Source organism: Mesoplodon bidens (genome assembly GCF_964165515.1).
Source record: "Mesoplodon bidens genome assembly, chromosome: 19".
Lineage (NCBI taxonomy): Eukaryota > Metazoa > Chordata > Mammalia > Artiodactyla > Ziphiidae > Mesoplodon > Mesoplodon bidens.
The window spans coordinates 4831999-4849477 of record NC_138179.1 but is presented as its reverse complement, the minus strand read 5'-3'; the positions used below and the strand labels follow the sequence as shown (position 1 = coordinate 4849477).

Sequence of the window (17479 nt, the reverse complement as noted above, 5' to 3'; positions counted from 1 at the left end):
GGTCAGGTGTTGCGTTTAGTTGCTGTGTTTCTTTAGTCTCCCTAAATCTGGACCATTTATATAGCTGGCTTTTTAAAAAAAAAATTACAGACCCCTGCTTTTTTTTTTTAATACAACATTCTTCATTTTGTGTTTGTCTGCTGTTCTCCGTGGTTAAATTGAGATTATTCATTCTCAGCTGGAATACTGCTGAGGCAATGTGTCCTCAGGATATCATATCTAGAGGCACATGACAGCCCTCTGTGCCTCATGGGTGATGTTACTTTAGATCAGTCAGTCAAGACATTGCCTAGTTTCTCCATCATATAATTACTGTTTTCCCCCTTGCAACTAATAAGAAGTCTGTGGGGAAACACTTTAAGACCATTCAAATATCCTCCTCATCATCAAAATTTCCCTCTAGATTTAGCATCTATTGAAGGTCTGATGCAGTCTTTATGGTGATGGTGGAAAGGATGGGAATGTATCAAAGAAGATGGGAATGTATCAAAAGAACACAGGAGCCAGCAAATGGCCAAATCCAGAACAATCTAAGCATCAAAATAAATAATGATATGGGCTTCCCTGGTGGCGCAGTGGTTGAGAGTCCGCCTGCCGATGCAGGGGACGCGGGTTCGTGCCCCGGTCCGGGAGGATCCCACATGCCGCGGAGCGGCTGGGCCCGTGAGCCGTGGCCGCTGAGCCTGCGCGTCCGGAGCCTGTGCTCCGCAACGGGAGAGGCCACAACAGTGAGAGGCCCGCGTACCACAAAAAATAAAATATTAAAAATTTAAAAAATAAATAATGATATTAATAAATTATAAGCTCTTGGGAATTCCCTGGTGGTCCAGGGGCTAGAACTTGGCGCTTTCACTGCCATGGCCCGGGTTCAACCCCTGGTCCTGCAAGCTGTGCAGCGCAGCCAAAAAAAAAAAAAAAAAAAATTATAAGCTCTTGAAGGAAGGGGAGAATCCATGAAGACAAGTAAATGAATTAGTGTATCCTGCTGCTCCTTTCATTCTCAGTTCCGCTTTCTGGGGAAGCAGCCCTGCAGTGGCAGCTGTGCCCCTTTCTGTTGTCACACCAGCTGTGCTGCTCCTTTGACCAGCCACCGTCAGGTGACAGTTCCCTGACTGGGGAATGGAGCTGCACTGAGCCCTGGGCTCTATCTCCCCCCACCCCAAAGGGAGCAGGCCTTGCAGCCTCAGGTGTGGGCCCTGGGCTGAAGGTCTGGGCCCCAGGAACCCAGTCTGGTCAGGGTTGTCTTGCCCCGAGGGGCTCAGTCCTGCCCCTTGGGGAGAGGTTTCTATCTTCCTTCTTAAAGAGACACCTGGTGAGTGAAATCTCCCTCAAAGATGTCACTCAGCCCTTTAGGGTCCTCCCCCCACCACCCTGGCACTAGCTGTGCTATAACCCCAGGGAGGCTCTTCCGCTGAAGAACAAGACATTTCTGCCCTTTCTCCTAGTGCCCAGAGCCCGGCTCAGGGGCTGAAGAAGTAGTAGTACCAGCTCCCTCTCTTTCCTTTCCTGGCCATTTACTGGTGCAACAGAGGTGCCCTCGCCCGGAGCACGAAGGAGCCCTCCCCAGAACCGCAAGGTCCGAAGGCTCCTTCTCCACCCGTGGCCCTGCTTCCCAAGTCCCCCAGGAATATGCATCCTGCCCCACCCCCAACCTCTTCCATGGATCTTCATCACTGGAGAGAATCAGATCTGAACATCTGGATGAAACTGATCGCAGGCAGACCTCCTTAGAATTAAAAGAATGACAATAAGGAAAACAGGCATCATTCATTAAGTGTATTAGAGTGACAAGGAACAGACTTTGCAGCCAGACCACCTGAGTTCCTCTCCTGCCTCTGCGAAGAAACTTGGGCAAGTTACTTAATCTCTCTGTGCCTCAGTTTCCTAGTCTGTAAACAGGGCCTAATGGTAGTACCTAGCACAGGGCCGTTGAGGAGTAAATGAGTTAACAATGTAAATGTTAACGGGTTTAATTTATAATTATTATAATTGTTATCTCCAGGGGTATAGTGAAGTGCATGGGCTCTGGAGTCACAGGCTGGGTCTGTGTCTTGGTTCTATCACGTATTGCTGGACCTCGGGAACACTTTTGACCTCCCTGTGTCTCAGTTTCCACATCTGTAAAACAGAAATGGTAACAACGCCTGCCCCTTGGTGTTCTTCTGAAGGCTAAATGAGCTAAAATGTGCAAAAATACTTAAAACAGGGCTAAACATTGTAAACGTTCAAGAAAATTTATCATTTATTATTATTATTTTTAACCTAGTGGGGAGAAAGGTGATATTCTTATCATCATTTTAGAGATGAGGGACTCGGAGAGGTTAAGTAATTCGCCCAAGGTCACCCAGCGTGTAAACGGATACAGCTGAGATTTATTTGTACCCTGGCCTGACTGGCACGAAGGTCTGGGCGCTTAGCCACTACGCTAGACTTAGGGGGGTTAGAGGGAGTTTAGGAGGAAGAAGGAATCTGCTGCTTCAAGCTGGGACTGAACATTTAACCTCTGTGAATGTTTAACTCCAGGCTGGCTTTCCCCAGGAGCTGGTCTGGTGCAGGACCAGGGGACCTCACTGCCTCAAACTCTTGGTATTGTCAAGAAAATAAAAATAAATGTTAATATTCTATTTTTAAATTCAAGCTTGTGCCTTCTCCGCAGATTCTTTAGTGTGGTGTTCCGGGCCATCCACTCTCACGCCCTCCTCACCTTTCCAGCTTCATTTTGCTATGTTACCCACCACCCACCCTGCACTCTGGCCACAGTGGATATTTACCCACATCCAAATATGCCTCAACATCCCCTCCTCCGTGCCTTTGCTTATGCTGTGCCCACAGATGGGAATGCCCTTACCCCCAGGTAAAATCTTTTTCATCTCCTGCCTCTTTTGCACAGCGAAAAAGCCAACTGTTCAAAGGTGCTCTCTCTGACCGGTCCTCCCTGAGAATTAACCTTTTCCTTCCTGGGCAGCCCCAGAGCCCTCTGCTTACACCTTGATTTTAGTAAGTGTCACACTCTGCCTTGTATTATTTTGCTAGCTGCTCCATATCCACCTTGCCCTTAGATCTGGAGTGGGGATGAAGAGGGGCTACATACTGCTCATCTTTGGGGTCTCAGTATGAGTACATGGGAAGTCAACAAAAATGGTCGTGCAACTGGATTGAAATAGTCTAAGTTAGACAAAATTATGGAGGAAAGTTACTTATATTTAACTTTCCTCTTTGCGCTCACATATAATGATTTTTGGGGGGGGGCCACACTGCTCAGCACGTGGGATCTGAGTTCCCCCGCCAGGGTTCTGCCAGGGATCGAACCTGTGCCCGCTGCAGTTGGAAGCGTGGAGTCTTAACCAGTGGACTGCCAGGGAAGTCCCCATACATAATGATCTTGAAAGCTATATATGTGTGTGTGTGTGTGTGTGTGTGTATGATTATAAAGGAATGTATGTTCAGTGTAGGAAGTTTGGAAAATCTGGGAAAATATGAAAAACACTAACAGTAAAAGTTATCTATAAAACCCTCATCCAACAGTTGTTAACATGTTGGCCTGTTTTTTTCTGCTTATAACTAACTAAATAAAAATTACTAAATAGCCTCACATTGCATATACTGTTTTGTAGCTTTCCTTTCCCATAACATATTTTGGATATTTTAATAGACATTTAATATTCTTTAAAAGCAACTTTAAGGGTTGCACAGAGTTCCATTTATCTACACCTAATCTCCACCCCACCACCTTGTACAGGACAAGCTGACAGCTTCTGAACAGAAAGGCAGGACCCCTGGAGCCTTACAAACAGTTACCAATGAAGGGAAGACACATGGTTTTTGTAAGGGCAAACCAGGCATGTCTCACCACCTGTCAGAAGTCAGTTCTTTGGCAAATATTTACTCACTCATGGGGCCAGCCAGGCCTTGGGCTGGGAGGTGCGGGCACTGAGACAGAAGACACCCCCTACCTCCCAGGAGCTCGTTCAGAGACCAGCTACAATACCATGTGCTTTATAGAGGCTGGCGGGATGGACAAAGGGACGACATGGGAACAGTTTGTTACACAAGGGCAAGAGGGTTCAAGGGAAGTGCTACAGGTATGACATTGGCAGGGGCACTCTGGGAAAGGGTAAGGGTCCCAGGGAATCCTTCTCTCAGGTGGGAGTCAGACTGGCAATCCCACAGGCATCCATTTAGTTATTGTCCTAGAAGGGGGTCATTTACTCATTTTGGGGGGGCCACTGTTCCCACGTTTCACCCATGTGCTCTTTCAAAACCCAGAAGTGAAATTACCAATTCTTTAAAAGTTTCCTCTGAGTTTCTTAGTCAAATCAGTGAAGATGGAGAAAGGGATAGGATGATGCAGATTATCTGGATGTTTACCCCACTTTCTTTCCCACTTTGGGCCTTGTTAAGCTGCCTTTGGTGGTTCGAGGAGGGGAGGGGGTCCCCTGACGGCTGGGACCATGTGGTTGCTTCCAAAACCTCAGCCACACGCTCTTGTCACCATTCAGGCCTGCCATTTGTCCTGGGCTGGGAAACTCCCCAAGGGAAACGTCCTGTTGGGGGAAGGGCCTCCCTAAGGCATTTAAATTTCATTCTCCCAGCCCTGGGGAGTCACTCACATCTTTTCAACAAAGCAGAGACATCACCAGTCTATGCTTTAGAAAATGACTGCAAGCATTGGGTAGGACGGATTGAAAGGCAGGGGACCTGGTGGCCTGAGCTGTGGGAATGCAGAGGGGAAAGAGTCCAGAGAAATTCAGGAAGTAGGAAGCCCAAGTTTACTTAGGGCTGTGAACGTGGGAGAGGAGAAAGGCAGTGTGTGAAGTTGGTGGCTTGAGTGAATGGGATGTGCCCTCTCTCAGGACAGAGAATTCTGGCACAGGAGATGCAGAGATGAAGGGTTCCAGAGCAGCCATGCTGAAGGTGAGGCCGTTGTGGTGCAGCCTGTCCAATCAGGAGTTCAAGAGACGGGGCAGGTGCAGGAATGGGCCATCAACACACTGTTTATTATACCAATACCAGCACTTATTGAACATTTAAGGTGCACGGCACTGTTCTGGGCACTTCACGTGTGAACTTGTTTAATTCTCAGCACAATCTTTTGAGGTAGGCACTGTAGTGAGCCCCAAATACAAATCAGGAAACAGGCACAGAGGGAGTTAAGTAACCTGCCCAGAGTCAGGCAGCAGCAGGTGGCACGGTCAGGGCTTGGTACCCACCCTACTCTCTTCCCTCCGTGAGAGCGCCCTGGGAATTGCAGGATTTATGGAAAAGTGAAGAGGACTGTGCCCTGGCAAAGCCCCTGAGGCAGGCAGAGCTGAAGTAATGAAGGGGTTGGTTGGAATTCCCTGGCGGTCCAGTGGTTAGGACTCTCACTGCCGAGGGCCCGGTTTCAATCCCTGGTTGGGGAACTAAAATCCCACAGGCTGTGTGGCGTGGCCAAAAGGAGAAAAAAATGAAGGAGTCTGTAGGAAAATCAAGAGGATAGGAGGCCTTGGGGGTGAGAGTCCCCTCAAGGAGGAGTTAACGGCATCCCAGGTGACAAGCGGGCCCAAGGGTGAGGTGGGGAGGAGGCCAGTGGGTTGAAATGACTGGGAGCCGCTGGTGCGTCCTATGGAAAGGAGTCTCTGTTATGATGGGGAGGAAAGCTGGATTTCGAGGATTGGATGGGGACTGAGGAAGCAGAGAGAGGATGGAAGGTTGGTTTCTTCTTAGAGGAAGTCTTCTGATGAGTGGGCAAGAGAGAAATAGGGCAATGGCCTGAGGGTAGGGCAGGGTTGGAGTACGGGTGTCTTACATTCTGTAGTGTTTGTGGGTATGAAGCGGGGCGGGCTGTGGGGGGAGGAGAGAAAGAACTGGTGGAGTTTCCCGAGGCAGACAGGAGCGTTGGGCTTGAAAGCAAAGGGACATCTCAAGCTCTGAGATGAGCAGAGACAAGAGGGGCCCAAACCAGGGTAGAGCCAGGGAAACAAAGGATGGGGTGAGGAGGAAGGAACAGGACTCCATAACCAATAGATTGCAGGGGAAGGGGCACTTCGGACTGAGGTTTCCAGCTGTGAAGCCAGGGCTGGGGTGGGGGAGGCTTGGGAAGGAAATGCTCCGGACCTCTTGCCTCCTTGCATTTGGGGTGTCCAAGGGACCTGCAGGTGGAAAGCCTCTGTAGGCAGCTGGGTGTGAGGGGCTGGAGCCCAGGAGGGTGGGCTGGCCTGGGGTCCTGGGGAACATTCAGCTCAGATGCAGTGGTGGGAACAAGCGAGGTTACCCAGTGGGGTGCGAGAGGCAGGGAAGGCGTCTGAGGAAAAGCTTCCAGGAAGACAGCTCGGAGAGGAAGAGTATGTTACCAACGCCTAAGAAGTGTTCTTCAAGGAAGAGCGTCCATTACGGTGATCGGTTTCATTTGATGACTATATGAGTGATACAGGAAAAGATTTTGTGAGCACTGGCCTCCCAGTGTAAACAGCAAAATCTCCAAGTTTGCAGGTACATTTTCCCAGCTCCCAAATGCCAAGGTGACAGGGAGAGAAACTGCAGAGGGATCTTGCAAGTAAGCAGAAAAGTGAGAGATGAACTGCACTGTGGGCAAGTGTAACATAATCTAGTGAGCAGGATAAATCCTGAGCTCTCGGTTACCACTTTGGGAAAGGAGACAGGAGTCAGCACGGAGGCATGGGTCAGTCCCTCCAGATTAAGGGTCTTTAACCTGGGGTCTAGGGACCACCTCCTGGGGTTTCAAGGGCCCCCCAAACTGAATGTACCACCAAGTGAAGGGGCCTGGGGACAGGTGGGTGGGAGAGAGGAGATCCCCGGGAGGGGTTGGGAAACTGGCCCTGGAGCTCAACCCCACACGCTAGTTACGCTGGGCCTCCCCAAAGGATGTGCTTCTGAGGTTTCTGCCTCTCCCAGGTTCCCAACCTGCTGAAGAAACTTACCCTCGACATGCAAATGATGGAAACACATGGGTGTCTGGGGCACTCTGGTTTGTGGTTTTTACCTTCAGATGTCTCTGTGGCTGAGCACGTTGATTTGTCTCAGCCGGCTAGGGGACAGCAAGCCCTCAGGGGAGGAGGGGAGAGGGAGCTGTACCCTAAGATCTGTACCCAGATGGGCAAGTGGGCCTCTAAGGCACGCTTATCCAGGAGGAGGGTGCAGGCCTTGGCAAGCTGTCTGGGGGCAGTGCTGGAACTGCATTCTGGCCTTCGTCAGCCTCAGATCCCTTCCTTAGGTAGCTCCTCTTCAAAGCTGGATGCTTGGCAGGTCACCCACCACCTGCCCCACCCTACCCACCCCCCAGTTGGAGTCTGAAACTAAACCATGTGGAAAAGAAGCGCCAAAGTTGATTTCCCATTTATTAAACAAGTTCTTCTGTGGGAGACCTCAGCGCTCAGACGCCCCTGAAGTGACCTGGTATGTTTGAGAGGAGATGGGGAGATGGCAGGTGACATCTGATGGTGTGACTGGGTACTACTTTGATTTCTTGACCTCCTCCCCACCATCTCCTTTGACCTCAGCTTTTTATTTTGTTTACTTTCCTGAGCCCTTGCTCCCGGGGGTGGGGGTGGGGGGCTCCCTCCCCTCCACTACAGGTGTCCCAGGTCCCAGATGCGAGTCCACATTCTGCACCCTCTCGGGCAGTCCGGCTCTTAGGTCTCCCCCGCCCCCAGCCGAGGTCTCTGGTCTCCCTCCCGGCGTCGCTCCCCGAGCAGGGTGGGGCAGGACGCCCCGCACCCACTCTGCTCGGGACCGAGACTCCCCGCTCACGCCCTCCGGCCCGCCAGCCGGGAGTCCCCGCGGCTGCTGCGGGGGTCCGGCGGGGATCCCCCTCGTCTTGGCCTGGCAGCCCCCGGCCCCCGCGACTGCGTTACTGGCGGACCCCGATACCGCTTCCCTCCTCTCTCCGAGGGGTCTGCATCGGAGAGGGTCTGGGGACCGCCGCCCGGCCCGCGCTCGGCCCGCAGTCCCGCTCCCCCCCGCGCAGCCCCACTTGTGGCCCCGCGGCGGCCGCGCAGGGACAGCTGCATTTCGCGCCGCCCGCCGCTAGGAAGCCGGCCGCGCCTCGCTTTCCCCGCCTCCCGCGCCCCAGCCGCGCCGCCGCACCCGGCCCGCCGCCGCCGCCGCCGCCGCGGGATCGCGCCCCTCCCCCAGCCCCCGGCCCGCGGGGAGCGGACGCGCGCGCGGCTGCTCGGTAAGACCTCCCTTCGCTCCCCGCCGGCGCCGCCCGGCCCGCGCGCGGCCCCGACCCGGCCCGGCCCCACCTTCCCGGGCCCGGTCTCCGAGGCGCCGCCGGGAGGGCCGGGCGGGCGCGAGTTTGATTCCCTGGGCGGCCGCCGCGGCTGCCGGGAGCCCGCGCCGCCCCAGCCTCGTGCGGCGGGTCCGGCCCCGCATCCTTCCCGAGCCGCCGCCTCCTCCCGGGCCGCGGGCGCGCGGGGCGAGCGGGCACCTCGGGGCTGGGAGCGGGGCGCGCGGGGAGAGGGGTGGTCGCGGGCGGGCAGCGCGGGGAAAGCGAGCGAGGCCTCGGCGAGCCGGCGCCGCCCGGAGCCCCTTCCCCGGCCGCTCCCCCTTGTGTGTGTGGGCGCCCCTCCCCGCTTGGCCCGGGCCGGGTGGGGGGTGGGGGGGGCCGCTGGCTGCTTGGCGACGGCTGGCCGGGGGGGGTGCGGGGGGCGCCTGCCGGGGCCAGAGCTCCTTTTAGGAAAAGGGGAGGTTCGCTTCCTGTCCCCGCCGATGTCACAGGTCGGCTCGGCTTTTTCTGGTTCCACCCGGTCCCCTGGGAGCTGCATCTCTCGTGGCTCGGCCAGGGAAAGTTCACCAGGCACTGTCCCCGCCCCTGCTCCCCCCGCCCCCCGGCCCTAAGTGCCCGGGGCTCTAAGCTCCAGGGGGTTGGTGTCGGCGCTAATTCTTTCTTTCCTCTTCATTTTCTGGTTGCATTGTTGTCTTACACCTAGCACGGGCTTGCCCGTTTCTTTTCCCGTTAAAAGAAGTTTTAGTTCCAAGAAATGAAATTCCTGGAGAGGAATTTGATTTAAGTGGAGGGAGGTTTTAGATTTTCCTTTTTGTGGTGAGAGTGGAGGGTGACTGGGAATTTATTAAGTTGTCCTAGAGGTGATAGAGGGTACAAGACCTCACTCCCCACCTGACCCTCAGGCAGGAGCATCGCTGAGCACGGGGAGGAGGCCTTCCTGTTAGTTATCCTGCAGCACCCTGAGCCACCCTGAGAAAGGACTCAGGGAGGTGCTTGGGCCTCTCATTCCTTTTCTTTGCCAGGCATGCTCATCTTTACAGCCTGGGTGGAGCTGGCCAGGTGTGCCTGAAGGAGGTGAGGGACACCAGAAATCCTCTCATGAAGGAAGTTGTGTCACCATGAGATTTGGCCCCCTTGGGATCAAGTGTGAAATGGGTCCCTCTCTGTTGTTGGCAGTCGAGGCCTTTGGAACCTCAGTTTGAATGGAGGATGGCATCCCTGGGCTGGAGAGAGAAACCTGGCTCAGGTCACCAGGAAGCTGGAGGGTGTGTGGGGGACCCCACCCCAGCTCACGTTCTGCAGCTGGAAGGGATCAGGAGTGGGGCCTCGGGCCTGGGCACATCCTTAAATAGGAGAGAGACCTTGGACAGCTAGGATGGTCTAGGGATGATGATATGATGGGGCGGGGGGGAGGGGTTTGGGGCCAGAGTTGGGGTTATGGGTCCCCTTGAGAATCCGGTGACAGCTCTAACTGCCCCCTCCCTCCCTCTGACACGTGCGTGTGTGTAAGGACACATTTTGTATGCAGTATCAGAAGGTCACTGTGCCCCTTGGAACTGGGGCCCCTGTTGAGACCCCTGATCTGGAGTCTGTGGTCCAGCCTAGGCCATTCAGAACAGTTCCCTCCTTTGTGTCGGGTCAGTGAATAGTCCCAGGGTGCGGAGAGCAGACCTCTCAAGAGGGCTTTTCTCATGACCTTCCGATGCAACTTTGGGCTGTGGCCATGGAGACCTGGAAACTCTGAACCAGATCCCAGCTCCCTACAGCTAGCCAGAGGATGGGGGCCCACGTGGTGGCCCTTCTCCAGGGGCTGATTTTGCTGTCTATGTGGTGAGAAGGCTCTGGGCACTAACTGGGCCAGGGCCACAGAACTGTTGAATTAGAGGTAAATACAGGGACTAAGGTGAGGGATGGATATTCTGGTGTTTCAACAGAATAGGAGCCCGGTGCTTTAATAGCCCCAGCTCCTTCTTGGGGCCACGGGGTTGAGGTGGGAGAAGGTGCTTCAGTGGAGAGTGTAAGTGTGAAAGACAGTCCTCCTTTTGAGGAGGTCTTTGGGCAGAGTTGTTCAAGGCCAGGATCGAGGTGTTGTAGGTTCCTTAGATCCTTCTGGACTAGGCAAGTCGGGGCCAGAGGGAATGGCCGTCACATCCCCAGTGCACCCCCAAGGAGACCTGGCCTTCCTTTTCTTTCTTAGCCAAAGCTCACTGGGCCCTGGGCTGCAGCTCAGGTGTTGGTGGCATTTATACTTGGGGATCTGGAAGAGGCTTTAGTAGGGTCTGCTGTCTGTGACTTCTCTGCTTGGTATTGAGAAGCCCTTCTTAGGTTCAAGTGCCCCCAGACAATGGTAGTTCATGGAGATTTTTCTTTGCCTAGCAAGCAGTGTTGAGCATGTAGTAGCAGTCAGACTAGTTTGTTCCTCCAGAGCTTCCTACATTTACTTTGTCCTGATGGGTTTCCCCGATCCTGGCAATAAGCAACATAGGCAGGTGTTTCTGGAGCCTTGGGGGGCAAGAAGCTGGGAGTCAGACAGGGATCACCTCTGACTATACAAGGTGGCCTGGAGGAGGTGATGTCTCCGTTTCGTTGGCTCTTAGACTCACAGGAAGTGAGAACCATAAAGGGCTTTGGAGACACTGTGGTCCAGTGGTCCCTGACTTGGAACTTGGAAGTTGTGTTGGTGGGGTGTAAGGGTCCCGTTGTGGTGACTAGAGATTCACATTCATCGGTGGCCAGGACTTGTCTGTCGGCCGCTACACCGGCTGCCACAGGTTGGTGAGTTTAGAATGCTGGTTATGTCGGCTCACTCAGTTCTTCTCTGATGCTCTCTGCTTTTAACCTCCCAGTAGGCATCTCTGATGAGTCAGAGTAATATAATGGACTCCTAATAATGCAGCTATAGCTCTTATCTTTAAAACAGGTCATAAATAATAAATAGAGTAACAATGCCTGTCAACATAAACTCCCTTTTCATAAAATGTGAAATGCACTGAGGAATGATTGGTGGGATGAAAACTTTCCAAATCCCTCTAACCTCCACCCCCAGGAGGCAATCCGGCCACTCTGTGCCCATTTCCATAATAGCTTAGTGGTTTAGAATGCAGGATCTGAAGTTACATACATATTCCCGGTTGCAATTCCAGCTCTCCATCTTACTCTATGACTTTGTAGATGCTTCAGTTTCTCAGCTTTAGAAAAAATGAAAGGAGATCTATGCCAGACAGAAGCTGCTATTATTATTATTATTTCTTCACTGGGGTGCTAATGTTCTGAGGCTTCTTATTGCTAAGGAAGATCTTTGGTAAAAACTAGAGGCTGAGGCTGGCTTTTGGAGGGGTGGCATGGGGTAGGGTGAGGCTTAAATTTTGAGCAGAGGGGAGATGACGAGCTGAAATGTCAAGGGATGACAGAGCAACATAGCTGGGGGCAGGATGACCCGGAGTTCGTAGCCCTGCTGTGGAATCAACTCTCTCCCTTCTCTTTGGAGAATTTGCCCTCTAAGCTGGTGGTGGGGGGCGGTGTGGGAGGATCATAATCAGTAAAAAGGGTTGAATGGCTTTTTATGTTAATGCTAATATTGGTCCTGGAGGAACCGGCAGAAGGGGCCTGGAGGAAGGGGTCTAGTGCGGGGAGGGCAGGCCCAATGTCAGTCAAGAGTGGAAGCTGCCAGGGGCAGGTCAGGGGTTCTGTGAAGCAATAGGCTTGGGAAATAATAATTCCGGCTCTCAGTGAGCACTTGCTGTGGGTCAGACCCTGTTCCAAGTGCTTCTTGTGGATCAGCTCATTTCATCCTCACAAGATCCTATGAGATATTATATCTATTTTTCAGTGAAGAAATGGAGATATAAAGAGGTTAAATAACTTGACCAAGGTCACATGGCTAGAGACTGGCAGAGCCAGGATTTGAACCCAAGAGGCCTGGCTATAGAGCTTACATCTTAGAGAAAGTGTCAGAGAGACCCCTACTGAGCCAAGGGCTGAGAGGCGCGCCGGGATGCTGGGTGGGGGGATTGGAGGCGTTACGTGCTGTGGGTGAAGGGATGATAATGCAACATTCGAGCATCATTGGGACGTGCCTGGAGGGTTCCGCCTAGCACAGCCTACTGAGAACCACTGGCTAAGTGCCAGACATTCTCCTGGGGCCTGACCCTGAGTACAAAGGTCACTAAGACATGCCCCCTGCCTGGGAGATGGCTATAGTCTGGTTGGGGGGATACACATGTCAGCCTAGAACTCCAGCTGCCATGGCAAATGCTGCCCTGAGGCGAAGCGCTGAAGAGGGGGATGCTTTTCCAGCCAGAAGAGGGGCTGGACAGGGAGGGCTTCCTGCAGGAGGGGGCACTTGAGCTGAGTGAGGGTAAAGGTGGCTGCTGCCCCATGGGCTTCTTTTTTTTTTTTTTTTTTTTTTTTGCGGTACACGGGCCTCTCACTGTTGCGGCCTCTCCCGTTGCGGAGCACAGGCTCCGGATGCGCAGGCCCAGCGGCCATGGCTCACGGGCCCAGCCGCTCCGCGGCATGTGGGATCCTCCCGGACCGGGGCACGAACCCGTGTCCCCTGCATCGGCAGGCGGACTCTCAACCACTGCGCCACCAGGGAAGCCCCCCGCCATGGGCTTTTGATCTGACCACAGAGTATATCGCTCTCCCACTCCATGAATTCTGAGTAGAACCAAGGGTCGAATTTTCTGGATCCTGCAACGCCGTAGCCTTATTTGGCTACCTTGATGCTTTTGTGGTTTTTAAAGTCATCTCCTATACTGCCTGCGGTGAACATGCTGAAGAAGAAATAAAAATCTTGTAAGAGTTGTTGCTCAGAACGCAGTGATTCACTCTTGTCTCTCCGTACGTAGAAGGAGAACCAGAGGCAAATGAATGTAAACTGCAGAGGAAGGACTCGAGGAAGGTCTGAGGACAGTGTTGCAGATAGGATGCGAGATGTGAGAACAAGTGACACAGAAGCGGAGGGGAACGGCCATCCCCGAAGGTCTTTAGAGATGGGAACAAGTTCCATTTGTCTTTGTGGTTTGAGAGGTTTCATCTGGAGACAGGAAGATGAAGAAGAGGCCCCTCGAGATCTGTGTCAGCTCAGCGACGGGAAGGGATAAGGAGCTGGAATTTTTGAGCTAGAATGTTGCTCACATCTGGCCTCACCCCTCCTTTTCCCATTGAAGTGACTGAAGAAAGCCCATCACCGTCAGTGGCTCCTTCATTAGTTCATGAGCCAAGACACAAACCACATCTGCCCAACAGCTGTGTGCTGCCCCGTGTCAATCCCTGTCAGAGGGGGTGCATTCTGGGGGCACTCCGCAGCCCTACTGGATGGAGTCCACGCCTTGTGAAGAGGGCTGCAGGAGACCTGCAAGTGGTTGGCCGCTTGTCTGGCTCTTCGCACTAGAGAAAAGCTTCAGCTCCTACTCACAAGCTGTTTCTGAGAGTGGCCCAGTCGGAGCTAGCGGTCATCTGATTCACCCTCCTGGCGCAGCACCTAGATGAGCTTCAGGCACACCTACAGGGCCTTCGGTAAACTTTGTTGAATGAAGAGTAAATAGCAGACGATCCACAAGTTATTACTCTTTTACCAAACACTTGTTGGGCCGGTACATTTACCTTGTCAATTCTGTTTTGCCCTAGCCAACAATTGAATCATTACACGATGCCCCCAGCCACAGAGAAAGGCATCCCAAAGCATGCTGGGGGCCAGAATGATGAACAGAACAGTTTGGGATTTTTCCCAAAACGTATAATTCTTTGAAAGGTTGCAAGGGCAGACCTTATGTTCATTTATGATGACTTGCTCTTTTTGTTTGTTTGTTGGAGTTGTCGTTTTTGTTCCCAGCATGAAAGCAAAGGCTGCATTTTTCGAATTTAGGGAAAGCCTGTGGTCTAGCCATCTAAGCTGTGTAGCAAGCAAGATGGCTGCAGAGATCTCCAACGGGAGCAAGGCTTGCTCTCAGAAGAGAATCTGCTAAAGAATGAGCCAAACATGAACCGATGCTGGAAAATGAACTTAAAATACTGGGTGGTGAACTTTACTTCCTGGGGTGAATTTAAATTAACTTGTGCAAATTAAAGAAAAGCAGCAGCAGCAGAAAACCCTGTGGAGGATCTCTTGCTTCCTCCTGCCTATTCACTAAGGAAGCATCGCGTTTTAGCAGGCACCTGCAGAACTCTGTTTTTCCCCCGGCGACCAACACGCTAGATCTGGAGCTCCGAGGAGAAGATTCTTTGTGGTCGTGTAGGGTGATCAGGCGTAGGGTGATCAGACGGAGGAAATCGTTATTTCACTTCGTTCAGGTCTGAGATTAGTTTCGGTTTCAGGCTGTACCAGGAGCTGAGTGAGAGAGAGAGAGAGCACGCGCGGGAGCCAGGGCGAGCGAGAGAAGTGAGCTGGGAGAGTCTCACCATTGGCTGCCACTAGTGGCAAGGCGGGTGGGCAGGGAACTCTGTGCTGAGCAGGGAGAGGAGGAAGATGAATCAGAGCTGGAGTCGGGGAAGGCGGCCATTGAGCATGTGTGTGTCTATGGGCTGGGAGGCAGCGTATGAAGGAAGATATCAGCAGGTGTGCACAGGGCAAAACCCCGCACAATTACAGGACTACTGAGCTGGGAGGTTGTAGGGAAGCTGTAAAACACGGGTTACCTGGATGAGGTGCGTTTTCCATGAGCAGGTGCAGGGCTGAGAGGAAAGCCAGGTGTAAGTGTGCCACGAGGCCTACACACACCTTGTACCAGTATCCGTAAAACTTGCGTCTTCTTGCGTTTGAGTTTCCTTAAAAAAAAAAAAAAAAAAAGACAAATGGAGGTTTGAGAGCTGATATTTGGGAACTTGCAGACCTTTGCAAGTTGGAGCATCTTCTAAGACGCTGTCTTCAAGCTGTCGTTTTTCCTGAGATGGTTTGAGGCCAGCCTGGTGGTTTCACAGGGCATCATCATCCGAGAAAATCAGCACTTTTCCTCCCCTGACCGGATCTGGGTGTGGCAGACACAGATGTTTCATCCCACCGTGGCAGTGCTAGAGCGTCATTGCATTTTATTCCTCGAAGTCATAAATTCATTTTATTTCTAAAAGAGAGAATCACTGAATTTCAAAGCCAGAAAGGATTTCGAAGATCATCCAGACGGCTCCTAGAGGAATTTGTGGTCCTGGGTCATTAAGCACCTTGCAAAGAACTATGGTATGAAGTTAAGAACTGCGAGTCAGACTGCCTGTGTTTGAATCCACCCTTGCTAGTTGCTGCTGTGTTCTTGGGGCAAGTTACTCAAGGTCTCTGAGTCTTAGTTTCCTGACCCATGCGATGGGAGTAATAATATCCCCTAATGGTTGCTAATGAGGATCACTTATTAAACCCTTAGCATGTGCTTGGCAAATCGTAAGCTCTCAATAAATGTTAGCTGCTGCTACCGCTGCTGTTGCTGTTATTATTATTGTTATTATCATCATTTCATGAAATCACGCGGCTAGTTAGTGGTAGAGCCAGTGCTCCAGTGCTAAACTCTTTTTATTCCTAGTTCTCTCCAGCATGGCCGTAAGGTGATTTCATCACCGCCTTGAAATACACAAAGAGCACTGATGAAAGTACTTGTGTAGAAATCTTCTAATGAATGAACGTTCATAATAGAGCTGGAAGAAATGGGCTCAATCCATGTATTAGATATAGTTCGACTTTGGGCATGAGGGCATATGTTTCCCAAATAATCTGTGTCCACAAACATCCTTTACTAGTGTTCAGAGGTTTCCTACATGCCAGAATGGTTACCTCTGCTGGAAAGGTTGGGGTGTTTCTCGATATTTTTGTTGAGCTCTCCTCAAATTGGAAACATCCATTTCAATGCGTTGTGGTGGCAAGCAGGCTTTTGGGAGTAATGGAAATATTTCTGTAGCCTGGCTGCTATTTATCAAGGGTGAAGACAGTGCATGGTTTTAAAAACTACGGGCTTGGTGGAAGTCTACACGTCTTAGGCCAGGCCTGCACAAATGCCTTCCCAAATGACTGCACTGACCTTTTTTGCAAATTGCTGACAGCCTGGGAGCCTCTCGAGGGAACCTGAACTATTGTTGAGGTGGGTGTGATCCTTGGCCTTGAGGGGTCTTTTGACACCTTTGGTGAGGTGGTATAAGGCCGTTTTGGTATATTTTCTTGGAATATGAAAACAAATGGAAATTAATTTTGTTTGGCAAATCCTGCAACATTCCCTTGAGATACTGCTACTCTCTGGGGCTTATAGAATTGAAATCTGCTTTTGATGCTGATCCATGGGACTTCTCAAATTTCCATGCCTGAGGAAGGGAGCGTGTTAAAGTGTGAAATTTCTGAGTGTGCGATTTGGAGTCCAAGATGAGAGATCCAGGCTGAGCTCTGCCATGTATGGACTGTGTCATCTGTGTTGTTCTGAGCAGATCACTTAATGTCTTAATTTGTACTTTTCTTGAGGTTAATCTATTATTGTACCCCGGCAACAAATGGCTTTTGAACACATCTGTTAACTAGAACTGGTAATAATAATCCCTGTTGCACTAGATGGTTGTGAGGGTCTAATAATGATAACATTTTTGTTACGTGTTTATTGCATGCCAATCACCTTCCTGTACATTTTAAGAGTATATATTTATTTACTCAGCCCCGTATGAGTATAGTATTATTTACCACTTTCCATGTGAGGAGACGGAGGCTCAGAGGGTTAAGTCACTGTGCCCGAGGTCACACAATTAGGTAACCGAGGAGCTGGGATCTGAACTCAGAAAGCCAGGCTGCTGAGTCTGTAGATGGTGTTTCCAAGAGGGCTTTGTTGTCGTGTTGTACTTCTTACTCCTTGACTGTTCCTCTTCTTATTTGACAAGCTGAGGGAGGGCTAAGCTGAGCCTGGAGGTAGATTAAGTGTACAGATCACAGTGTTGGAAAGGATGAGGAGATGGAGCATATGAGAGCTTTTTTTGGAGTTATAGGGAAACAGCTGTTTCTAAGTTTGGGACAGAGAAGGACATTTTCTGGGTGGATTTTTACGCTCTGCCGTGAGGGGCTGCGCTGTGGAGTTAAGGGCCATGTGTCTCTTTGCTCTCCTGTCCCGTTTCACTTGGAAGCCTGTCTTTACATCCCAACTCAGCCCTCAGCTGTGACAACTTCAGAAGCTTAGAACTAACTGCCGTGGATACAGATAGCAACTTCTTGGGACATGAAAGCCAAGGTGAAGAATGGGCTCTTTAGTGGAAATTCTTCTTTGTCATTGCTTTTCTATGAAATGCATATGGCGGTGA

The 17479-nt window shown here is 51.6% G+C and overlaps 1 protein-coding gene across 3 annotated transcripts in view; it reads left to right on the top strand.

Moving 5' to 3' along the window:
* The first annotated feature begins 8062 nt into the window (after nt 1–8062).
* Nucleotides 8063–17479, top strand: part of CUEDC1 (CUE domain containing 1) — a 75731-nt gene continuing 66314 nt past the window's right edge. For 2 of the 3 annotated variants that reach the window (XM_081218191.1, XM_081218193.1), the window contains exon 1: nt 8063–8173. The gene's annotated coding sequence lies outside the window, so the exon portion shown is untranslated. The remainder of the gene's footprint in view (nt 8174–17479) is intronic. The other variant, XM_081218192.1, reaches the window with a different exon arrangement.